Source organism: Oncorhynchus mykiss, chromosome 8, assembly GCF_057628025.1.
Source record: "Oncorhynchus mykiss isolate SJ-2025 chromosome 8, ASM5762802v1, whole genome shotgun sequence".
Classification (NCBI taxonomy): Eukaryota; Metazoa; Chordata; class Actinopteri; order Salmoniformes; family Salmonidae; genus Oncorhynchus; species Oncorhynchus mykiss.
The window spans coordinates 45,097,962-45,122,418 of NC_143029.1; the positions used below are offsets into that span (position 1 = coordinate 45,097,962).

General features: G+C 41.0%; 1 protein-coding gene and 1 long non-coding RNA gene across 2 annotated transcripts in view; one reads left to right on the forward strand and one right to left on the reverse strand.

Moving 5' to 3' along the window:
* The window catches only part of kcnq3 (potassium voltage-gated channel subfamily Q member 3), a 161,400-nt gene that overhangs the window by 32,750 nt on the left and 104,193 nt on the right, over positions 1-24,457 (forward strand). The gene's annotated exons all lie outside the window — the stretch shown is intronic.
* LOC149981660 (uncharacterized) lies at positions 4,424-7,731 on the reverse strand. Its single transcript, XR_016482775.1, has 3 exons — positions 7,019-7,731; positions 6,589-6,703; positions 4,424-5,630 (listed from the first exon to the last, which is right to left on the reverse strand). It is a non-coding gene; the product is annotated as an uncharacterized LOC149981660 (long non-coding RNA).

Consider the following 24,457-nt stretch of genomic DNA (forward strand, 5'->3'; position numbering starts at 1 on the left):
GGAGTAGTGTGAAGTTGCCCCTAGATGCTGATTTTGGGTTAGTTTAGAATTTCCACAGTAATGGTTAAGGATAGGATTGTGGGAAGGAAAGCTGAATCACCCCAGGGCACAGATGGTGGAAAGGTGATGAGGACGGGAAGCCACTTCTGATTGATTGTCGATAGACACACTGAAAGAGCAACCAAGCTGTCTTCTGTCATCTCAATTCATATTTCCATGATTCCTTGCACCCTTTCTACTCGTCTCCTTTTCAACCGTATTGGAGGAGATGGTCCAAGGTCCTTTCCAAGGACATTCTTTTCCAATGTCTTTTTAGAAGAAGCTGAGGAGAGCGGATGCAATGAATCAAGGAAGGATGACTGGAGAAAGAGCCTTTGACTGAACAAGTATCACGTTTCAGGTATGACCCAGATGCAGACAGTGTTGAAGAAACAAAGTTTATTTCTAATACAGGGGCAGGCAAAATTTTTTTTATTAAAAAAAAAATAATAATAATTATTTCACCTTTATTTAACCAGGTAGGCTAGTTGAGAACAAGTTCTCATTTACAACTGCAACCTGGCCAAGATAAGGCATAGCAGTGTGAACAGACAACACAGAGTTACACATGGAGTAAACAATTAACAAGTCAATAACACAGTAGAAAAAAGGGGAGTCTATATATACATTGTGTGCAAAAAGGCATGAGAAGGTAGGCAAATAATTACAATTATGCAGATTAACACTGGAGTGATAAATGATCAGATGGTTATGTACAGGTAGAGATATTGGTGTGCAAAAGAGCAGAAAAATAAATAAATAAAAACAGTATGGGGATGAGGTAGGTGAAAATGGGTGGGCTATTTACCAATAGACTATGTACAGCTGCAGCGATCGGTTAGCTGCTCAGATAGCAGATGTTTGAAGTTGGTGAGGGAGATAAAAGTCTCCAACTTCAGCGATTTTTGCAATTCGTTCCAGTCACAGGCAGCAGAGAACTGGAACGAAAGGCGGCCAAATGAGGTGTTGGCTTTAGGGATGATCAGTGAGATACACCTGCTGGAGCGTGTGCTACGGATGGGTGTTGCCATCGTAACCAGTGAACTGAGATAAGGCGGAGCTTTACCTAGCATGGACTTGTAGATGACCTGGAGCCAGTGGGTCTGGCGACGAATATGTAGCGAGGGCCAGCCGACTAGAGCATACAAGTCGCAGTGGTGGGTGGTATAAGGTGCTTTAGTGACAAAACGGATGGCACTGTGATAAACTGCATCCAGTTTGCTGAGTAGAGTGTTGGAAGCAATTTTGTAGATGACATCGCCGAAGTCGAGGATCGGTAGGATAGTCAGTTTTACTAGGGTAAGTTTGGCGGCGTGAGTGAAGGAGGCTTTGTTGCGGAATAGAAAGCCGACTCTTGATTTGATTTTCGATTGGAGATGTTTGACATGGGTCTGGAAGGAGAGTTTAGAGTCTAGCCAGACACCTAGGTACTTATAGGTGTCCACATATTCAAGGTCGGAACCATCCAGGGTGGTGATGCTGGTCAGGCGTGCGGGTCAAAGGCAGGCAGGGGTCAATAATCCAGAGAGGGTGCAAAGGGTCCAGAACGGCAGGCAGGCTCAGGGTCATGGCAGGCAGGGGTCAATAATCCAGTTAGGTGGGGTAAGGTACAGAACGGCAGGCAGGCTCAGGGTCTGGACAGGCAGGGGTCAATAATCCAGTTAGGTGGAGCAAGGTACAGAATGGCAGGCAGGCTCAGGGTCAGGGCAGGCAGGGGTCAATAATCCAGTTAGGTGGGGCAAGGTACAGAACGGCAGGAAGTCTCAGGGTCAGGGCAGGCAGGGGTCAATGATCCAGTTAGGTGGGGTAAGGTACAGAACGGCAGGCAGGCTCAGGGTCAGGGCAGGCAGGGGTCAATAATCCAGTTAGGTGGGGCAAGGTACAGAACGGCAGGCAGTCTCAGGGTCAGTGTCAGGGCAGGCAGAACAGTCAAAACCGGGAAGGACTAGAAAACAGAAGCAACAAACAGACAAGAGCAGGGGAACAAACGCTGGTAGGTTTCACAAACAAAACGAACTGGCAACAGACATAGAATACCGGTATAAATACACGGGATATTGGGGAAGATGGCCGACACCTGGAGGGGGGTGGAGACAATTGCCTTCAGACATTAGGTAGCCACACTTGCCTCGCTTCAGTGGCATTGAGAGTTTGGGGCTGTGGTGATCTGAGCATATGTAGAATTTTTGACATTTCCCAGCCCACAGATTGGTGAATAATTGAGCAGAGCCTTCACCTCTGAGTCTGTCTCTACTATATGAGCAACACTCCCTCCCTCCATCTCATTCTCTGTCCCTCAATCCATCCCTTCTCTCTGACTCTATCCATCTGCACATTTCTCATTGTTTGTATTTTTTGCTCTTTCTCCTCTTGTTCTTTTTCTGTCTCTCTTCTCAGTGCCAGCATCTCTCTTTTTTCATCCTGTCTTATTGTCTTTTCATGCGACTTGTTCTGTGTCGGCCTCCAGCCCTTCAACGTGGGCCTCTATATCTTTTTTTCTTATAGTAGCTTTGTATAATGTTTCTGTATATCTGCCTCTCTCTCTCATTGTCTTCAATGGTTTATACCACCACTCTTAAGAGCCACATTCTTTCTGTATCTGCTTCTTTTTCTCTTTGTTCTGCCACCAGCAGTCATACTCATTTCTCTTTCTGTCCTCTCCTACTCCCTCCTATCCCCCTTTTCTGTCACCAGCTCGTTTTCTCCCCCTACCTTTCTCTCACCCCGTCCTCTCTTCAACTGGTCCTGACACCAGCACTCCTAGTGCATCATTTTGACCCCCACTCTGTCATTATTATTCTCTCCTTCTCCCCCCCCTATTGCCACTGGTCTTCTCACATTACCATGTGCAGATGGTAAGGTCTGCAGTTATTCAGCCATTTTTTTTTTGCCTTGTGTCTTCAGCATCGTGGGCTAAGCAAGTGTTTTCTTGTTGAGCATTACACCCGATACAGTGTGACTGGCTGTAAATTAGCTGAGAGATGAACCCACTTCAATGCGCACACACATTTTTGTTGTAGGAGCATCTTTGCCTCTGAAATGAATGTTCGTATTATTCGAACTAGCGTGCTGAGCGAGCAGCAAAGCATCTCACACTGCAGTCCTTCCGCTTGAAAACACATCCCTTTCAAACTCTTGTTGAAACTGTGCAACCGCTTCTACCAAGCGTCAGCAAGGTTACCTCCTTTTGCAAACTTTGCTGTGACTATAGCTCTTTTTTTTATTGCTACAACATTAGCAGTGGCAACTGGCAGCATCATGTTGTCTTATATAAGGAATGCTTGAATCATCAAAACTAATTGGCGAGGAAACAAGCTCTTTTGAACAGATTAATCGTGGTGTATTATGAACCCAGACACTCACAGCAGTTGGTCTCTTTCGTTGTATAACCCAGGCATGACTCTGCAAATATCACAACGCAATAGGGTCCCTCTTTAAATGACTTTTGCTTATAAAGGCTTCATAATGCTTTCATAAGCAGTAAATAAATGTTGTAAAGTTTCTATAACCGTATGTCCTGCTTTATAAACGGTTCATAAATGTGGCATAATCACCAATGTCAAATGTGACATAACCCACTATGTCGAATATGATATAAACGTGCTTTATAAAGGGTGACATGTTGGGTCGATGGTTTGCAATACGGTCTGAAGTGAAAAGTGAGTTATATTACACCTAGTCTTGTTCCCAGTCAGTTTGGCCCAAATGTGGACCAACGCACCAAACTTGGCCTTCATTAGTTAGGGTTAGGTTTAAAATCACATTTTAAGAAGAGAAATGGTAGAAATGGGCAGGGTTTAGCCTTTGTTACAGTTATCTAGTGACCCTGACACACATTTTTCTCAGTAAGGTCACACACCCAATTCTATGGTCAGTCCCATTAAGGCCAATTTGGAATAGTTGATATAAGCCTGGGATATTGTATGTGATGTGTATGCAATAACCTGGGGACGAATTTACACCCAGAAACACTTTGATGAAAGTTAATTGAAATACTTCCTTCTGGAACCGAGTTACATGTTCCTCATTACACAAACACACACGCAACAAAAATTAGCCATACCATGCGGTGTTTGGTTGTTCAGGTCTTTGACACATTCAACCGTTGAAAGATCAGCCACAAAATGTTGGCCCCATTGTAACAGAATGTAACCCCTGGTCTCCATGGTGCGGTAGTCTCAGGTTGGACTACTCCAAAACATCTTGGTTCTCACACACACACACACACACACACACACACACACACACACACACACACACACACACACACACACACACACACACACACACACACACAGAATGTAACCCCTGGTCTCCAACATGGGAACAGAAGAGGAATACCTGGTGCGGTAGTCTCAGGTTGGATTGCTCCAAAACATCTTGGTTCTTTTTTTTTTTTTATATTTAATTTTTGCATTTTCCAATTAAGAACATTCAAAACAAAAGTGAAAAGATATTAGACAACGATAGGACAAAGTGACAGTAGCAGACGAGCGTAACAAAAATAAATAATAATAATAGTTATATAAACAAACATACAATAAGAAAGAAAAAAAAAATAACGAGACATTGGATCACCTGCCGTAGGCTACATATTATACATTACGTGTGAAACATTATGTGAGGATTATATATAGATTCAATCAATGAGATGTGGGGGGAGATTTTCCATATAGTCAATAAAAGGTTGCCAAATTCTGTAAAATGTCTTTAACTTATTCCTCAAGCAGTAAGTGATTTTCTCCAAAGGGACACACACACACAGAATGTAACCCCTGGTCTCCAACATGAGAACAGAAGAGGAATAACTGGTGTGGTAGTCTCAAGTTGAACTACTCCAAAACATCTTGGTTCTGACACACACACACACACACACACACACACACAGAGAGAGAGAGAATGTAACCCCTGGTCTCCAACATGGGAACAGAAGAGGAATACCTGGTGCGGTAGTCTCAAGTTGGACTACTGTGGATCATGAGAACCTTCATAAATCAGCAAAATGTTAATAACCTATTTATTGGCACTTTATGTAATGTCCTGTATAGAGGTCGACCGATTTATGATTTTTCGATACCGATACCAATTTTATTGGAGGACCAAAAAAAGCTATCTATCTATCTATATTTTGTAATTACAACAATACTGAATGAACAATGAACACTTTAACTTAATACATTAATAAAATCAATTTAGTCTCAAATCAAATCAAATGTATTTATATAGCCCTTCATACATCAGCTGATATCTCAAAGTGCTGTACATAAACCCTGCCTAAAACCCCAAACAGCAAGCAATGCAGATGTAGAAGCACGGTGGCTAGGAAAAACTCTCTAGAAAGGCCAAAACCTAGGAAGAAACCTAGAGAGGAACCAGGCTATGTGGGGTGGCCAGTCCTCTTCTGGCTGTGCCGGGTGGAGATTATAACAGAACATGGCCAAGATGTTCAAATGTTAATAAATGACCAGCATGGTCTAATAATAATAAGGCAGAACAGTTGAAACTGGAGCAGCAGCACGGCCAGGTAGACTGGGGACAGCAAGGAGTCATCATGTCAGGTAGTCCTGAGGCATGGTCCTAGGGCTCAGGTCCTCCGAGAGAGAGAAAGAAAGAGAGAATTAGAGAGAGCATACTTCAATTCACATAGGACACCGGATAAGACAGAAGAAGTACTCCAGATATAACAAACTGACCCTAGCCCCCCGACACAAACTACTGCAGCATAAATACTGGAGGCTGAGACAGGAGGGGTCAGGAGACACTGTGGCCCCATCCGATGAGACCCCCGGACAGGGCCAAACAGGAAGGATATAACATCACCCACTTTGCCAAAGCTCTACACAATATTGTGCTGCTGAGGTATAATAAACATATATACAGTGCCTTGCGAAAGTATTCGGCCCCCTTGAACTTTGCGACCTTTTGCCACATTTCAGGCTTCAAACATAAAGATATAAAACTGTATTTTTTTGTGAAGAATCGTCAACAAGTGGGACACAATCATGAAGTGGAACGACATTTATTGGATATTTCAAACTTTTTGAACAAATCAAAAACTGAAAAATTGGGCGTGCAAAATTATTCAGCCCCTTTACTTTCAGTGCAGCAAACTCTCTCCAGAAGTTCAGTGAGGTTCTCTGAATGATCCAATGTTGACCTAAATGACTAATGATGATAAATACAATCCACCTGTGTGTAATAAAGTTTCCGTATAAATGCACCTGCACTGTGATAGTCTCAGAGGTCCGTTAACCTTTCTGATCTCCCCATCCCGGATCCGGGATCGTGAATACAGACTCAAGCTCATTACCATAACGCAACGTTAACTATTCATGAAAATCGCAAATGAAATGAAATAAATATGCTAGCTCTCAAGCTTAGCCTTTTGTTAACAACACTGTCATCTCAGATTTTCAAAATATGCTTCTCAACCATTGCAAAACAAGCATTTGTGTAACAGTATTGATGGCTAATGTAGCATTTAGCATTAGCATTCAGCTGGCAACATTTACACAAAAAACAGAAAAGCATTCAAATAAAATCATTTACCTTTGAAGAACTTCAGATGTTTTCAATGAGGAGACTCTCAGATAGCAAATGTTCAGTTTTTCCTGAAAGATTATTTGTTTAGGACAAATCGCTCCGTTTTCTGCGTCACGTTTAGCTATGAAAAAACCCCTGTATCCAGGATTGTGTAAATCTATCAGCAAGCTCATTAGCATAACACAACGTTAACTATTTATGAAAATCGCAAATGAAATGAAATAAATATGCCATCTCTCAAGCTTAGCCTTTTGTAAACAACACTGTCATCTCAGATTTTCAAAATATGCTTCTCAACCATAGGAAAACAATCATTTGTGTAAAAGTAGCTAGCTAGCGTTAGCATTTCGCGTTAGCATTTAGCGTTAGCATTAGCGTTAGCATCCAGCACGCAACATTAACAAAAACATAAAAGCCTTCAAATAAAATCATTTACCTTTGAAGAACTTCTGATGTTTTCAATGAGGATACTCTCAGTTAGATAGCAGATGCTCAGTTTTTCCAAAAAGATTCCTTGTGTATTAGAAATAGCTCCGTTTTATACATCACATTTGGCTACCAAAAAAAATCCGAAAATTCAGTCCTCAAAACGCGAACTTTTTTCCAAATTAACTCCATAATATCGACTGAAAACATGGCAAACGTTGTTTAGAATCAATCATCAAGGTGTTTTTCACATATCTCTTCATTGATACATCGTTCTTGGACACATGCTTTCTCCCCTGAATCAAATGGTAAAGTAGAAGCAGCTGGCAATTGCGCACCGAATTCGACGCAGGACACCAGGCGGACACTTGGAAAATGTAGTCTCTTATGGTCAATCTTCCAATGATATGCCTACAAATACGTCACAATGCTGCTAAGACCTTGGGCGAACGACAGAAAGTGTAGGCTCATTCGTTGCGCAATCACAGCCATATAAGGAGAGAATGGAAAACAGAGCTTCAGAAATTCTGCTAATTCCTGGGTGATGCATCATCTTGGTTTCGCCTGTAGAATGAGTTCTGGGGCACTTACAGACAAAATCTTTGCAGATTCTGAAACTTCAGAGTGTTTTCTTTCCAAAACTGAATATGCATAGTCGAGCATCTTTTCGTGACAAAATATCGCGCTTAAAACGGGAACGTTTTTTATCCAAAAATGAAATAGCGCCCCTAGAGCTCTAACAGGTTAAAAGCGCAGAGAGCATCATGAAGAACAAGGAACACACCAGGCAGGTCCGAGATTCTGTTGTGAAGAAGTTTAAAGCCGGATTTGGATACAAAAAGATTTCCCAAGCTTTAAACATCCCAAGGAGCACTGTGCAAGCGATAATATTGAAATGGAAGGAGTATCAGACCACTGCAAATCTACCAAGACCTGGCCGTCCCTCTAAACTTTCAGCTCATACAAGGAGAAGACTGATCAGAGATGCAGCCAAGAGGCCCATGATCACTCTGGATGAACTGCAGAGATCTACAGCTGAGGTGGCAGACTCTGTCCATAGGACAACAATCAGTCGTATATTGCACAAATCTGGCCTTTATGGAAGAGTGGCAAGAAGAAAACCATTTCTTAAAGATATCCATAAAAAGTGTTGTTTAAAGTTTGCCACAAGCCACCTGGGAGACACACCAAACATGTGGAAGAAGGTGCTCTGGTCTGATGAAACCAAAATGTAACTTTTTGGCAACAATGCAAAACGTTATGTTTGGCGTAAAAGCAACACAGGTGAACAAACCATCCCCACTGTCAAACATGGTGATGGCAGCATCATGGTTTGGGCCTGCTTTTCTTCAGCAGGGACAGGGAAGATGGTTAAAATTGATGGGAAGATGGATGGAGCCAAACTACAGGACCATTCTGGAAGAAAACCTGATGGAGTCTGCAAAAGATCTGAGACTGGGACGGAGATTTGTCTTCCAATAAGACAATGATCCAACACATAAAGCAAAATCTACAATGGAATGGTTCAAAAATAAACATATCCAGGTGTTAGAATGGCCAAGTCAAAGTCCAGACCTGAATCCAATCGAGAATCTGTGGAAAGAACTGAAAACTGCTGTTCACAAATGCTCTCCATCCAACCTCACTGAGCTCGAGCTGTTTTGCAAGGAGGAATGGGAAAAAATGTCTCTCGATGTGCAAAACTGATAGAGACATACCCCAAGCGACTTACAGCTGTAATTGCAGAAAAAGGTGGCGCTACAAAGTATTAACTTAAGGGGGCTGAATAATTTTGCACGCCCAATTTTTCAGTTTTTGATTTGTTAAAAAAGTTAGAAATATTCAATAAATGTCGTTCCACTTCATGATTGTGTCCCACTTGTTGTTGATTCTTCACAAAAAAATACAGTTTTATATCTTTATGTTTGAAGCCTGAAATGTGGCAAAAGGTCGCAAAGTTCAAGGTGGCCGAATACTTTCGCAAGGCACTGTATATATATATATATGAGAGAGAGAGTACAGGGAACATACGGTTGAATATATTATTATAGACCTGCTACATCTACTGTCTCTTTTATATTATGACATTTCAGCTAGATCTACTGTCTCTATTATATTATGACAGACCAGCTAGATCTACTGTCTTTATTATATTGCAACAGACCATCTGTATCTACTGTCTCCATTTCACTTTGGCCATTGTTGTGGGCCTGCCCTCCCCTCAACAGCCTCAAACAGGCTATTTAATTTCACAAATAATATTTTATATTATTAATTTCAAACAACGGCATTAGCATGAGAAGAACTTACCAGTCCAAAACGGTGACATTGTTCCTCTTCTGCAGGCACGTTACAGATTATACACAGTGGCTACAACGGTGTCCTTTCCGTTCAAAAAATATTCCTCCACTTGGGAATCGCTAAATGAATCTTCCTACAACAATCTCTGTCTCACTTTTCCGATCAATTTCTTCTAAAATTCTGTATATCTACTTAGATTTAGCTTTCCCTGACTTATTAGCCATACTGATTGATATATAAACAGCTGAATCTGCGCGTTTACCAAAACAACGCTGTGCGTAAAATGCGTAGCTCCTTCCAGAATAAAACTTCAATAGCGAATGACTCTCTTTACGCTGGAGTTTACGACATGGGTTGGTCTTCCAACACACAACCATTGCGTATTGCCGCTTACCTCAGATTTCAAGACGATCAGTGGTCATTGGGTTAAAATACAGTCAATCAACGAAACAGCGGTCATATCATTGGTGCACAGTGATGTCATTACTTGTTGTCTTCAAATCGGTTTCTTTCATCAATACGTCCCGCGAAATGGCCCATCAGGTTTGGTTGTGTTACAAACAAACCAGTTGATTGCAATGAAACCAAACATGACTGGAAAAGTCACGTTCTGTGTGGGTTATTTACCTGGAATGTGTCGTCGAAAATGGAATGAGACGGAATTCATGACACAAGCGGTTCACAAAATGTTTTGTGTTAGGCTATAAAAACGGTTTTGATCAAACAAAATATAATTCACTGTGTAACAATGAGCATTGGGATTGCAAACAGACGAAGATCGTCAAAGGAAAACGATTTACTTTAATGCAGTATGTGATTTTGTTACGCCTGTGCTGGTTGAAATTGTTGTTTTTTATGGGGATCTATCCTCAGATAATCACATCGTATTTTTTCACAGTAAATCCTTTTTTTAAATCTGACAACGCAGTTGGATGAGCAAGATTCTAGGCTTTCGACACTTGTATTTTCATGAATGTTTAATCTGACTATTTATGTATCGATCACCGTATGTTGTGGAATTTCAGCCTGCTACCTACCGGGTTTTGTGCTCAGAGAGGTTAACTAAATATGGTTTAAAAATATATACTTCCGTGTATAGATTTTATGGAAGACATTGATGTTTATGGTTAGGTACATTCGTGCCTAAAAATGTGCTTTTGTTAAATCATCCCCCGTTTGGCGAAGTAGTCTGTGATTCGATGATAAATTAACAGCCACTGCATTGATTATATGCAATGCAGGACAAGCTAGTTAACCTAGTAATATCATCAACCAAATAATATCAGCATCCAAAAATGCCGATTACCGATTGTTATGAAAACTTGAAATCTGCCCCAATTAATCGGTCCACCTCTAGTCCTGTAATAGTTAGTTTGAACTGAAACGCATTCAGTCATTCATAACACATCATTAAAGACTCTATCTCATGAATCTGTTGTCCTTAAGGGCTAAAACAGAAGTCAGTTCTATTTGTGACGCTGATCAAGCTGCAAGTCCTTCCTCTCCCATCTCATTTGGTTAAAAGAAGCAGATACCCACATGTCATCTCCTCATTGGTTATACCCACGTGTGTGACTGTAAGACGATCGGAGGTCGGTGGTGGTAATACACCTTTTATGAAAGTTAGTTGCCAATCGCCATATAAGTCCAAAGAAGAAAAAGTGTGAGCAAATGAGCAATGTGAGCAAATGAGGTGAGATAAGGGAGGTAAAGGCAAAAAAAAGGCCATGGTGGCGAAGTAAATACAATATAGCAAGTAAAACACTGGAATGGTAGATTTGCAGTGGAAGAATGTGCAAAGTAGAAATAGAAATAATGGGGTGCAAAATAAATACAGTAGGGGAAGAGGGAGTTGTTTGGGATAAGGGGAGACTTTACCTAGCAGGATCTTGTAGATGACCTGGAGCCAGTGGGTTTGGCGACGAGTATGAAGCGAGGGCCAGCCAACGAGAGCGTACAGGTCACAGTGGTGGGTAGTATATGGGGCTTTGGTGACAAAACGGATGATAGACTGCATACAATTTATTGAGTAGGGTATTGGAGGTTATTTTGTAAATGACATCGCCGAAGTCGAGTACCGGTAGGATGGTCAGTTTTACGAGGGTATGTTTGGCAGCATGAGTGAAGGATGCTTTGTTGCGAAATAGGAAGCCAATTCTAGATTTAACTTTGGATTGGAGATGTTTGATGTGAGTCTGGAAGGAGAGTTTACAGTCTAACCAGACACCTAGGTATTTGTAGTTGTCCACATATTCTAAGTCAGAACCGTGATGCTGGACGGGCGGGCAGGTGCAGGCAGCGATTGGTTGAAGAGCATACATTTGGTTTTACTTGTATTTAAGAGCAGTTGGAGGCCACGGAAGGAGTGTTGTATGGCATTGAAGCTCATCTGGAGGGTTGTTAACTCAGTGTCCAAAGAACATTTACGTGCAGCTTAGAGGGAACATTGGCTGTAAATGCTTTGTAAAGCCTCAATTTGATATGATTTATATTGCTTTTTATTAAGCAGTGCTTATTGCCCTTTTAAGAAGCACAGGTTTGTCATATTTGACATAGTGGGTTATGTCACAGTTATGCCACATTTATGGACCCTTTATAAAGCATGACATACAGTTATAGATGATTTTTAACATGTATGTAGTGTTTATGAAGGCTTTCTGAAGCCTTTATAAGTGTGGCACGCCATTTAAAGCGGGGCCAAAGATGGTCTAGAGACTGAAGCTGTGACAGTGTATCTGCAAATGGAAAATAAAGATGGAAATGGAAAATAAGCTGTCAAAGTAGAGACGGTGACGGTGTAAGTTGGTTAGCAGTCGGTCTTCTTCTCTTTTGGTTAGCAGTCGGTCACTTTGAATAAAATATCACAACAAATAGACCAGACACATTGAATCTTCTTATGGAAAATAAACAAAGTAGAGACAGTTGCCTACAACGGAGACAATGAGAGTGTAGGAAAAAGTCTTTGTCTCCGATACCTCTCAAGTTCCACTCGCATAGTAGTTTACCCTTTAACCCCTTTCACCGCTTGAAAGCACGCCTCCCCTGAGCTCCCACCGGCATCTGGACCGTGGTGTGTTGCCATGGTAACGCCTCCATGCAGAGAGTCCCGCTTCTCTTGCTTCGCCCTCTCTCCCACACATGGGGGTACTGGGAGTAACACTATGTGTGCTCGCTCTGTGTTTGAAGTGTATTTTTTATATGCACTAGGTGTGTTGAACCCAAATGCTCTGTGTGTGTATGCGGTAGAGGTAGACCAATTATTATTTTTCGATACCGATTAATCGGCCGATTAATTCGGTTCTTTGGAAGTTGTGGGAACATACATTTTTTGGTTTCCTATTGGTTCTGGGAACAAAGCCATACGTTTGCTGACCGGTAAAACGGTAAAAACATTAACATTCTGAGAATGGAAGTGAAAATTTCCATAATTCTTGGAACGTACATTTTTAGGTTGCAGGGAGGTCCTGAGAACATTTTACTGTGGTTGACTGAAAGTTTTCCTCTGAGGTTTTATTAATGTTCTGAGAACGTAAATGATAGGTTATTTGAAGGTAATTTAATAACGTTCTGAGAACTTTCTCTAAATGTTGTGAATGTTTTGAAAGGAATGTAAAGGTTGTAAAGGTTATTATGAGGTTTTTGAATAACTTCCTTAACTTTCACTAAATGTTTCAATAAAACTTAATAACACTGCTAGCTTAGTTTGGGTTAACTGCTTTGTACTCCAAGCACAGCTATTACACATGGAAATCCATTTGCTTAGGCATTAATCATGAAAACACATGTATTTTTATTGTGGCATGGCATCTGTTCTCTATCCATGGAGTTTGTTTTTACTCATTCTAAGTTGTTGGTTTCTTAATGTTCACTGAACTACTTGAGAACATTCTCAATGTCAAACCAGCTGGAGAACGTTCCTAGAACATTATCAAAAATGTATTTAAATGTAACCATGTTTGAACTTTTAGGAAACGTTCTGTTAAAGTAATGAAATAGCAAGAAAATAATGTTATTTTGTGAAGTTCCGTAAATGTACTGAGAATGTTCTGAAGCCAAGCAACCATTGGTGGTCACTGCACCATTCCCAGAACATTGTGGGAAGGTTTTATGCAAAATAACCATAGAACAACCACGCCCTCACCAAGCTCTAAGAAACATATGGTTCTTGGAATGTTGTGTGCTTGCTGGGTCATGCCAGAACTAAATCAATATAAATGTATCTGTATTTTTGCAAGAGGGATAGGCTCATATTGTAGAATAGGATAGTACAAATATACTGTGGCCGATTTCTTTAGAGTGGACACTATACACATAGTGGCATTACTATAAAATTATGTTTCCTCTGGGACCAAGACTCCATAAAAGAGCACTGTCGAGCACCTATATTTAGAAAAAATGTCTGTGTATGTCCGCATTATAAACTAGACTGAGTGTGTACAGTGTGCAACAAAAAAATCACAGTTGCTAGGCAACCGCACCTAAAAACGCTCAATAACCAAAATAGAGTGAAAGGAATGCACAACGCATCCAGCCTCTGCTGGAAGAGTAATAACACCTAGACGACAACTCAAACACACACAGATAAGCCACTGCAATTGACTTGACACTAAACAATCCTGTTTGAGGTTTCCTATTGAGGAATTGGCATTAGGACAAATGTTCAGTCATATTAGATAATATATATACCCATTTTATTTTGAAGAATATGAGTGGCATGTTCCTCCCACAATGACACATGCGCTGTGGGCAAACTAACCATAACATTCCAAATAGGCTGGAGCTCTGAATATCACACCTCTGAATTAATTTGAGTGCATGTGTCACGCTGTTTACTTGAACTCCAAAAGGTTGGAAGCAGCACAGGACCACCTGCAGAGCAGCGTCACTGGAGCAGGTTAGGGATTCAGTGCCTTGCTCAAGTGCACAATGCCAGCAGGTGTCACTTGAGCTTCTGACACCAGCCGTCAGCCAATGAATCAAATGTATTTTACATTGCCCTTTTTACACCAGCAGTTGTCGCAAAGTGCTTTACAGCCTAAAACCCCAGAGAGCAAGAAATGCAGATGCAGAAGTACAATGGCTAGAAGGCAGGAACATAGGAAGAAATCAAGAGCGGAACCAGGCTTAGAGGGGTGGCCAGATCCTCTTCTGGCTGTACCGGGTGGATATTTAACCCTTTAAAAGGAAAGGCGGTTGAGGTCATTTTGACAACCAATTTTAAATTAAATTAAACATGAACTTTGGTTGGCATATTTGATCATCTTAACCAATGCTATTTAGTAAAATGATCGTGAGGTTTTCATTATCGGACTTTTAAACACACATTCAAAGATGGTTGAAAACCGGGAAGTGAACGTTAGCTAAACCAAAACTCATTAATCACACATTTTCAGTACTAATTATAAAATTAGAATTGCAAGGCTGTAAAATGTTGTTGACCTTTTAAAACGTTATTTTGGAATTATGAAATAATTATATATATTTTTTTATAATTTTGTGAATTCTTATAAAATATGCTCTACCAGGCCGTTGACTTGCCCATTTAAAGGAATTTAGTCAAAGTAGAGCCCTGCGCGGGCCTTAATTTTAAGCCCGAGCCCTATCCATGCCCATGACGTTCAGGCCCTACACTACCCAGGCCCAATTGCTTCTGCGAAATTTACGGCCCAAAATCAGAAACAACTTCCTCTGTTTAGTAAATCCATTAGCTCTCTGTTACTTGTTCGCTCCCTGCGCGCAGCTAGCGTGCTCTACATGCACTCTGCTCACGGCAGCTCTGAGTCTGTGTATCCATAGCAATGACCCGGTTTTGGCTGCTCTGCCAGAGATATTAGCGAAAGGAGGAGATGGGAATCCCATTGGGCAATGAATAGAGGAGCGCATAATGCCCCACCCAGCAGACTGTCGACCAATCGCGTTCACGTTCTCATGCTGCTTCACGTTGTTGCTAAGATAATCATCACTAAATCCCTTCTTAAAGTCAGGGTACGTGCCGAAACGTGCCTATTTTCCTCAAGTATATAATGTCACAATTCCAATTATTACAGATAGAAGGTTAATTATCTGACATCTCTGAAAAGATTTGTAATGTTGTATTTGTTGTTCACAACATTCATGCTAATATTGGATTTTGAGCTAGCGCCAAATCGACTCCCATTCACTCCTTAAAGGAGAGCTCTCCTTGTCCCAGAATCACCCAGAATGCACTGTGTGGCCCATTTTGACATAGCATGAGCAACCTACACAATTGGCGTTAATACTATTTCAATGGAGTTTCCCAGATCCCAAAAAACTATCTCTGGCTCTGCTCTACGATTGAAGAGACATGAGAGAGCATTTAGCTGTTAGCTACTTTTGGTTACTCTAAACTCTGACAAAATTCAAGGAACATCATACTTTTTTAAAAATCTCTCCTGTCTTTTATATTTAACTAGGTTTAAGCACATCTGACACCATGTTATTATCTGAGACAGATATGACTGTACTGTGCAGCAGAACATGAGCAAATGGTTCATCTCCAAAATGTTAGTGATCAATTTAGTGATGCCCTACCCTTTAAACTAGTTATTGATGAAAAAACAGGCCGACCCGGCCCTAACCCGATGTATTCCATCAGGGCCCATCAGGCTCGGCCAGGTAGCAGAGCTTTTAAATGAAATAATGGACAAGGAGAACTATTGTTATGGGATTTTTTGTCTGTGCAAATAGAAACATATTTTCATGTTCATATCATTATTTCCTGTCTGCAGGTTATCTTCAATATGTTAAACTATATTATGAGCAGATTAACAGTTAACACGTGAATTTACATATACAGTGCCTTGCGAAAGTATTCGCCCCCCTTGAACTTTGCGACCTTTTGCCACATTTCAGGCTTCAAACATAAAGATATAAAACTGTATTTTTTGGTGAAGAATCAACAACAAGTGGGACACAATCATGAAGTGGAACGACATTTATTGGATATTTCAAACTTTTTTAACAAATCAAAAACTGAAAAATTGGGCGTGCAAAATTATTCAGCCCCTTTACTTTCAGTGCAGCAAACTCTCTCCAGAAGTTCAGTGAGGATCTCTGAATGATCCAATGTTGACCTAAATGACTAATGATGATAAATACAATCCACCTGTGTGTAATCAAGTCTCCGTATAAATGCACCTGCACTGTGATAGTCTCAGAGGTCCGTTAAAAGCGCAGAGAGCATCATGAAGAACAAGGAACACACCAGGCAGGTCCGAGATACTGTTGTGAAGAAGTTGAAAGCCGGATTTGGATACAAAAAGATTTCCCAAGCTTTAAACATCCCAAGGAGCACTGTGCAAGCGATAATATTGAAATGGAAGGAGTATCAGACCACTGCAAATCTACCAATACCTGGCCGTCCCTCTAAACTTCCGCTCATACAAGGAGAAGACTGATCAGAGATGCAGCCAAGAGTCCCATGATCACTCTGGATGAACTGCAGAGATCTACAGCTGAGGTGGGAGACTCTGTCCATAGGACAACAATCAGTCGTATATTGCACAAATCTGGCCTTTATGGAAGAGTGGCAAGAAGAAAGCCATTTCTTAAAGATATCCATAAAAAGTGTCGTTTAAAGTTTGCCACAAACCACCTGGGAGACACACCAAACATGTGGAAGAAGGTGCTCTGGTCAGATGAAACCAAAATTGAACTTTTTGGCAACAATGCAAAACGTTATGTTTGGCATAAAAGCAACACAGCTGAACACACCATCCCCACTGTCAAACATGGTGGTGGCAGCATCATGGTTTTGGCCTGCTTTTCTTCAGCAGGGACAGGGAAGATGGTTAAAATTGATGGGAAGATGGATGGAGCCAAATACAGGACCATTCTGGAAGAAAACCTGATGGAGTCTGCAAAAGACCTGAGACTGGGACGGAGATTTGTCTTCCAACAAGACAATGATCCAAAACATAAAGCAAAATCTACAATGGAATGGTTCAAAAATAAACATATCCAGGTGTTAGAATGGCCAAGTCAAAGTTCAGACCTGAATCCAATCGAGAATCTGTGGAAAGAACTGTAAACTGCTGTTCACAAATGCTCTCCATCCAACCTCACTGAGCTCGAGCTGTTTTGCAAGGAGGAATGGGAAAAAATTTCAGTCTCTTGATGTGCAAAACTGATAGAGACATACCCCAAGCGACTTACAGCTGTAATCGCAGCAAAAGGTGGCGCTACAAAGTATTAACTTAAGGGGGCTGAATAATTTTGCACGCCCAATTTTTCAGTTTTTGATTTGTTAAAAAAGTTTGAAATATCCAATAAATGTCGTTCCACTTCATGATTGTGTCCCACTTGTTGTTGATTCTTCACAAAAAAAATACAGTTTTATATCTTTATGTTTGAAGCCTGAAATGTGGCAAAAGGTCGCAAAGTTCAAGGGGGCCTAATACTTTCGCAAGGCACTGTATTTGACACAGAAATGTATCATATATTATTCATATGATATCAGCCCTCATTAAACTAGGCCTGTCTTCATTATAAGTAACTGAAGTAGACATAATGTTAATTAATGAATCCTATTCTTGAACTTTAAAAATCTGTGCAAATTCCAACAGAAAATGAGTTTCCCCATTATTGGGCAACTGAACCTGCTGGTTGAGATGTTTGCGATGTGTTATCTATCAAATTTTAAGTCATACAAATGAAAATATTAATTTATGGCTAAATGCACATAGAGTTCTTAAAAATATTTGTTGGGATATTTATTTCTTGGTGTGTCAGTTAAAGGGTTGAGAAAGCATATGGCATTAAGGCCAGCTCGTAATTCCAGACGTTCAAACGTTCATCGAGGACCAGTAGGGTCAAAAAATAATATCCGTGCTGGCTATTGAGGGTTCAACACCTCAGGAGTCAATATCAGTTGGCTTTTCATAACCAGGCATTCTGAGATTTGAGGTCGAAACAGCAGGTCAGAGAGAGAGAATCAGGTCAGGGGTCCGCTGCAGGCAGGCCAGCAGTCACCCCTGGGTTCTGAACCAGCAACTTTCCGATTACTGGCCCTCCTCTCTCACCTCCTGCCGTCGTGTGTATATTTTATATGTGTGTGTGAGTTTGTAGCCTCACCGACGACCTCGATGGCAGCAGTTCAAGGCTCTCTCCCGGAAGCCCTTCCAATCGCCCTCACACTGCAGTTTGTGCCAAGGTGGATAATGAGACTGAGTTGGATGACCTTGGGGTAATTACTGATCTCAGAACAGCGGTGGTCTCTGATGTTCCAATATGCTGATTTGGCCCCAGAAGAGGGTGCCTTTTGGTTAAAAAAAGTTATTGGTAGAATTTTGATGTGGGACGTTCAGGTTTTTATTTGTAGATTTTTTTCCTATCCAATTTCCAAAAAGTGACTATTGATTAGGTTGCACATATTATGCCTGGGAAGAGTCATCAAATGTCGTATTGTTAGGGTGGTAGTTTTGTATCCACACAAATGCAACTATGTTTTTCAAGGAAAATCAATACTTTTAAGACCCATGTCTCTGACCCCCCACACATGCGCACATACACAGACATGAATACTGTATTGTTAATTTGGCAAATAGTAGCACAAGACAAAGTTGGATGAACAAATATACAACCCATTTGTATGCAACCTCAAGGATGGAAAGCCCTTTACAGGGACAATACTTGAGGAAAATGCGAGAGCAGTGCTTGGTACAGGAAGGGGAGCGCAAAGAGTGAACCGGTAGACACATTTTGACTCCAGAGTTGGCAGGGACAGAGCCATTGGGAGTAGAGATGAACAGAGGCACTAGGTTAGAAGTTATGGAATAAAGGAGAGCTAGGTATGAACCAGAACAGAGTGGCAAGGTCAGAGACAGAAGCACAGGGGTCAAAAAAGGTGAAGAGAGGGTAAAGAGAGACATTTAGAGAGAAGGTTAAGATTAGAGGATGAAGAGGTTGCGGGGCTGAGAGAGAGAGGGAGAGAGATAAAAGTATAAAGTAGGGTTGGGTGGTATCCAGATGTTCATACCGTCCTTCTCTCATCCTGGATTTATGTTATAACCGGCTTAGTACACAAGGAGGTGCCAAAAAAATCTATTACCAGAATGTTAATCTATTACCAGAATGCTAACAAAATTAGCACAAGTTGTAGCTCATTTCCATGGAGGCTGCTAGTTAAATATGCTAACGAGTGCAAACATGGGAAAGAGAGGCAGTCCAGGTCATGAAGTTATACATACAGTGACTTCAGATGGTATTCACACTCCTTTACTTTTTCCACATTTTTGTTGTGTTACTACCTGATTTTAAATGTTTTACATTGAGATTGTGTGTCACTGGCCTACACACAATACCCAATAATGTCAAAGTGGAATTATTTTTTTAGAAAGTTTTACAAATTAATAAAAAATGAATATCTGAGTCAAGTATTCAACCCCTTTGTTATGGCAAGCTGAAATAAGATCAGGAGTAAAAATAAATCTTAAAACCTCTTCAGGTTTGGACCTTTTTTCTCCAATTTTCATCAAAAATGACATACCCAGACCAGAAACTGCAGGGGTTAAAACTTTTTAGAACTTTAAAATCAAACAAAACTATGCTACATTTTATCTCTGGGACCCTCAGGATGACAAATCAGAGCAAGATTGCTGAATGTAAGTACATTATTTACCTTGAGGCGAATGTATCTAACTAGTTGCCATGAATATAATATATTTGTTGTTGTGCACTCTCCCCAAACAATGGCATGGCATTTATCCACTGTAATAGCATTTAGATTAACAAGAATTTAAGCTTTCTGCCCATATTAGATATTTCTATGTCCTGGGACATTTTCTTGTTACTTATAACCTCATGCTAATCCAATTAGCGCACGTTAGCTCAACTGTCCCGATGGAGGGACACCGATCCCAGGTCACATAATGAGTTGAATGGACTCACTCGGTTTGCCATAAGTGTTTAACATTATTTTTTAACCTGTTGCGACGAGCAAACCCGTATCCGGGAGCGTAATTATAGCCTCAAGCTCATTACCATAACGCAACGTTAACTATTCATGAAAATCGCAAATGAAATGAAATAAATATATTGGCTCACAAGCTTAGCCTTTTGTTAACAACACTGTCATCTCAGATTTTCAAAAAATGCTTTTCAACCATAGCTACACAAGCATTTGTGTAAGAGTATTGATAGCTAGCATAGCATTAAGCCTAGCATTCAGCAGGCAACATTTTCACAAAAACAAGAAAAAATTCAAATAAAATAATTTAGCTTTGAAGAACTTTGGATGTTTTCAATGAGGAGACTCTGTTAGATACCGAAAATTCAGTCATTATAACGCCAAACTTTTTTCCAAATTAACTCCATAATATCGACTGAAACATGGCAAACGTTGTTTAGAATCAATCCTCAGGGTTTTTTTCACATATCTATTCGATGATAAATCACTCGTGGCCATTTGGTTTCTCCTCTGAACCAAATGGTAAAATGCACCCACCTGGAGATTACGCAATAGTTTCGACGGAGGACACCGAGCGGACACCTGGTAAATGTAGTCTCTTATGGTAAATTTTCCAATGATATGCCTACAAATACGTCACAATGCTGCAAACACCTTGGGGAAACGACAAAGTGTAGGCTCATTCCTTGCGCATTCACAGCCATATAAAGGAGACATTGGAACACAGCGCCTCCAAAATCTGGGGCATTTCCTGTTTGAAATTTCATCTTGGTTTCGCCTGTAGCATCAGTTCTGTGGCACTCACAGATAATATCTTTGCAGTTTTGGAAACGTCAGAGTGTTTTCTTTCCAATGCTATCAATTATATGCATAGTCGAGCATCTTTTCGTGACAAAGTATCTTGTTTAAAACGGGAACGTTTTTCATCCAAAAATGAAATACTGCCCCCAGAGTTTCAAGAGGTTAATGACTACCTCATCTCTCTACATCATCTCATCTCTCTACATCATCTCTCTAAATCTCTCTAAAAAAAGGGCAGGTTTTGGTAGGTGGCAAAAAAAGCAGATATTGAATATCCCTTTGAGCTTGGTGAAGTTAGTGTGTTTGGGATCATTGTCACGCTGAAAGACCCAGCCATGTTTCATCTTCAATGCCCTTGCTGATGGAAGGAGGTTTTTACTCAAAAACTCACGATACATGGCCCCATTCATTCTTTCCTTTCCAAGGATCAGTCGTCCTGGTCCCTTTGCAGAAAAACAGCCCCAAAGCATGATGTTTCCACCCCCATGCTTCACAGTAGGTATGGTGTTCTTTGGATGCAACTCAGCATTCTTTGTCCACCAAACACGACGGGTTGAGTTTTTACCAAAAAGTTATATTTTGGTTTCATCTGACCATATGACATTCTCCCAATCTTCTTCTGGATCATCCAAATGCTCTCTAGCAAACTTCAGACGGGCCTGGACATGTACTGGCTTAAGCAGGGGGACACGTCTGGCACTGCAGGATTTGAGTCCCTGGCGGCGTAGTGTGTTACTGATGGGAGGCTTTGTTACTTTGGTCCCAGCTCTTTGCAGGTCATTCACTAGGTTCCCCCGTGTGGTTCTGGGATTTTTGCTCACCGTTCTTGTGATCATTTTGACCCCGCGGGTGAGATCTTGCGTGGAGCCCCAGATCGAGGGAGATTATTAGTGGTCTTGTATGTCTTCCATTTCCTAATAATTGCTCCCACAGTTGATTTCTTCAAACCAAGCTGCTTACCTACTGCAGATTCAGTCTTCCCAGCCTGGTGCAGGTCTACAATTTTGTTTCTGGTGTCCTTTGACAGCTCTTTGGTCTTAGCCATAGTGGAGTTTGGAGTGTGACTGTTTGAGGTTGTGGACAGGTGTCTTTTATACTGATAACAAGTTCAAACAGGTGTCATTAATACAGGTAACGAGTTGAGGACAGAGGAGCCTCTTAAAGAAGAAGTTACAGGTCTGTGAGAGCCAGAAATCTTGCTTGTTTGTAGGTTACCAATTTTCAGGTGACTTATTTTCCACCATAATTTGCAAATAAATTCATAAAAAATCCTACAATGTGATTTATCTGGATTTTGTTTCTCATTTTGTCTGTCATAGTTGAATTGTACCTATGATGAAAATTACAGGCCTCTCTCATCTTTTTAAGTGGGAGAACTTACACAATTGGTGGTTGACTAAATAGCTTTTTGCCCCACTGTATATACATTTCAATATATTTGCAAATATGACAAAAAACTTGTATTCACCTTTTCATTATGCGGCATTGTGTGTAGATGATAAACAAATAAATGTAATACATTTTAAAATTTGTCTGTAACGCAATAAAATGTGGAATAAGTCAAGGGGTATGACTACTTTTGGAAGGCACTGTATATACAGCGAACAAAAATATAAACAACATAAAACAATTTCAATGATGTTTGTGAGTTACAGTTCATATAAGGAAATAAGTCAATTGAAATAAATTCATTAGGCCCTCATCTATGGATTTCACATGACTTGGAATACAGATATACATCTGTTGGTCACAGATGCCTTAAAAAAGGTAGTGACTGGTTTTCTGATTTACTCCCCTATCTGGTGTGACCATTTGCCTCATGCAGAGCGACACATCTCCTTCACATAGAGTTGATCAGGCTGTTGATTGTGGCCTGTGGAATGTTGTCCCACTCCTCCTCAATGGCTGTGAGAAGTTGCTGGATATTGGCAGGAACTGGAGCACTCTGTCGTACACGTTGATCTAGAGCATACCAAACATGCTCAATGGGTGACATGTTTGCGTAAGCAGGTCATGGATGAACTGGGACATTTTCAGCTTCCATGAATTGTGTACAGATCCTTCCAACATGGGGCTGTGCATTATCATGCTGAAACATGAGGTGATGATGGCGGATGAATGGCACGACAATGGGCCCCAGGATCTCATCACGGTATCTCTGTGCATTTAAATTGGCATTGATAAAAAGCAATTGTGTTTGTTGTCCGTAGCTTATGCCTGCCCATACCATAACTCAACTCACAATGTTGACATCAGGAAACCGCTTGCCCACACAGCACCCTACATGCTATCTGCCCTGGGATTGTCTGAAAAAAGAAGAGTACTGGCTCTGTTGCAGCATTTTTCGGGTTTATTTGTAAACTTATTTTGTGCATAATATTGCTGCTACCGTCTCTTATGACCTGAAAAGAGCTTCTGGATATCAGAACAGCGATTACTCACCTCGAACTGGACAAAGAGTTTTTCTTTAACGAGTTGGACGTGAAGGATTTACTGCTGATACTGGACCAGGCCCAAATCCCCATCATTCACATGAGGAAGAGATGGAGATATAGGGGAGATAGGTTGGGGTGCCTTGTAAGGATCTGATGGCGAGTGGGTAATCCACCTCTACCATCCATCCTATTAGCCAACGTACAATCATTGGAAAACGGGACATTAAAAACTGTAATATCTTATGTTTCACCAAGTCGTGGCTGAACGACGACATGGATAACGTAAGCAAACACTCATCCAGAGGAGGCACTCCTAGTGGCTGGGGACTTTAATGCAGGGAAACTTAAATCTGTTTAACCTTATTTTCTACCAGCATGTTACATATGCAACCAGAGGAAAAAAACCTTGAACACCTTTACTCCACACAGAGACGCACACAAAGCTCTCCCTCGTCATCCATTTGGCAAATCTGACCGTAACTCTGTCCTCCTGATTCCTGCTTACAAGCAAAAACGAAATCAGCAAGTACCAATGACTCGCTCAATACAGAAGTGGTCAGATGACGCAGATGCTAAGCTACAGGACTGTATACTAGCACATACTGGAATATGTTCCGATATTCTTCTGATGGCATTGAGGAGTAGACCACATTAACAAGTGCATCGATGATGTCGTCTCCACTGTAACCGTACATACATACCCAAACAGAAGCCATGGATTACAGGCAACATCCGCACTGAGCTAAATGGAAGCCTATAGGGAGGAGGTCAGAGACCTGGCAGTGTGGTGCCAGGATAACAACCTCTCCCTCAACGTGATCAATACAAAGGAGATGATCGTGGACCACAGGAAAAGGCTGGCCGAGCACACCCTCATTCTCATCGACGAGACTGTACTGGAGCAGGTTGAGCGCTTCAAGTTCCTTAGTTTGTTGGTGATATGGACACCATTATGGTCCAAACACACCAAGACAGTTGTGAAGAG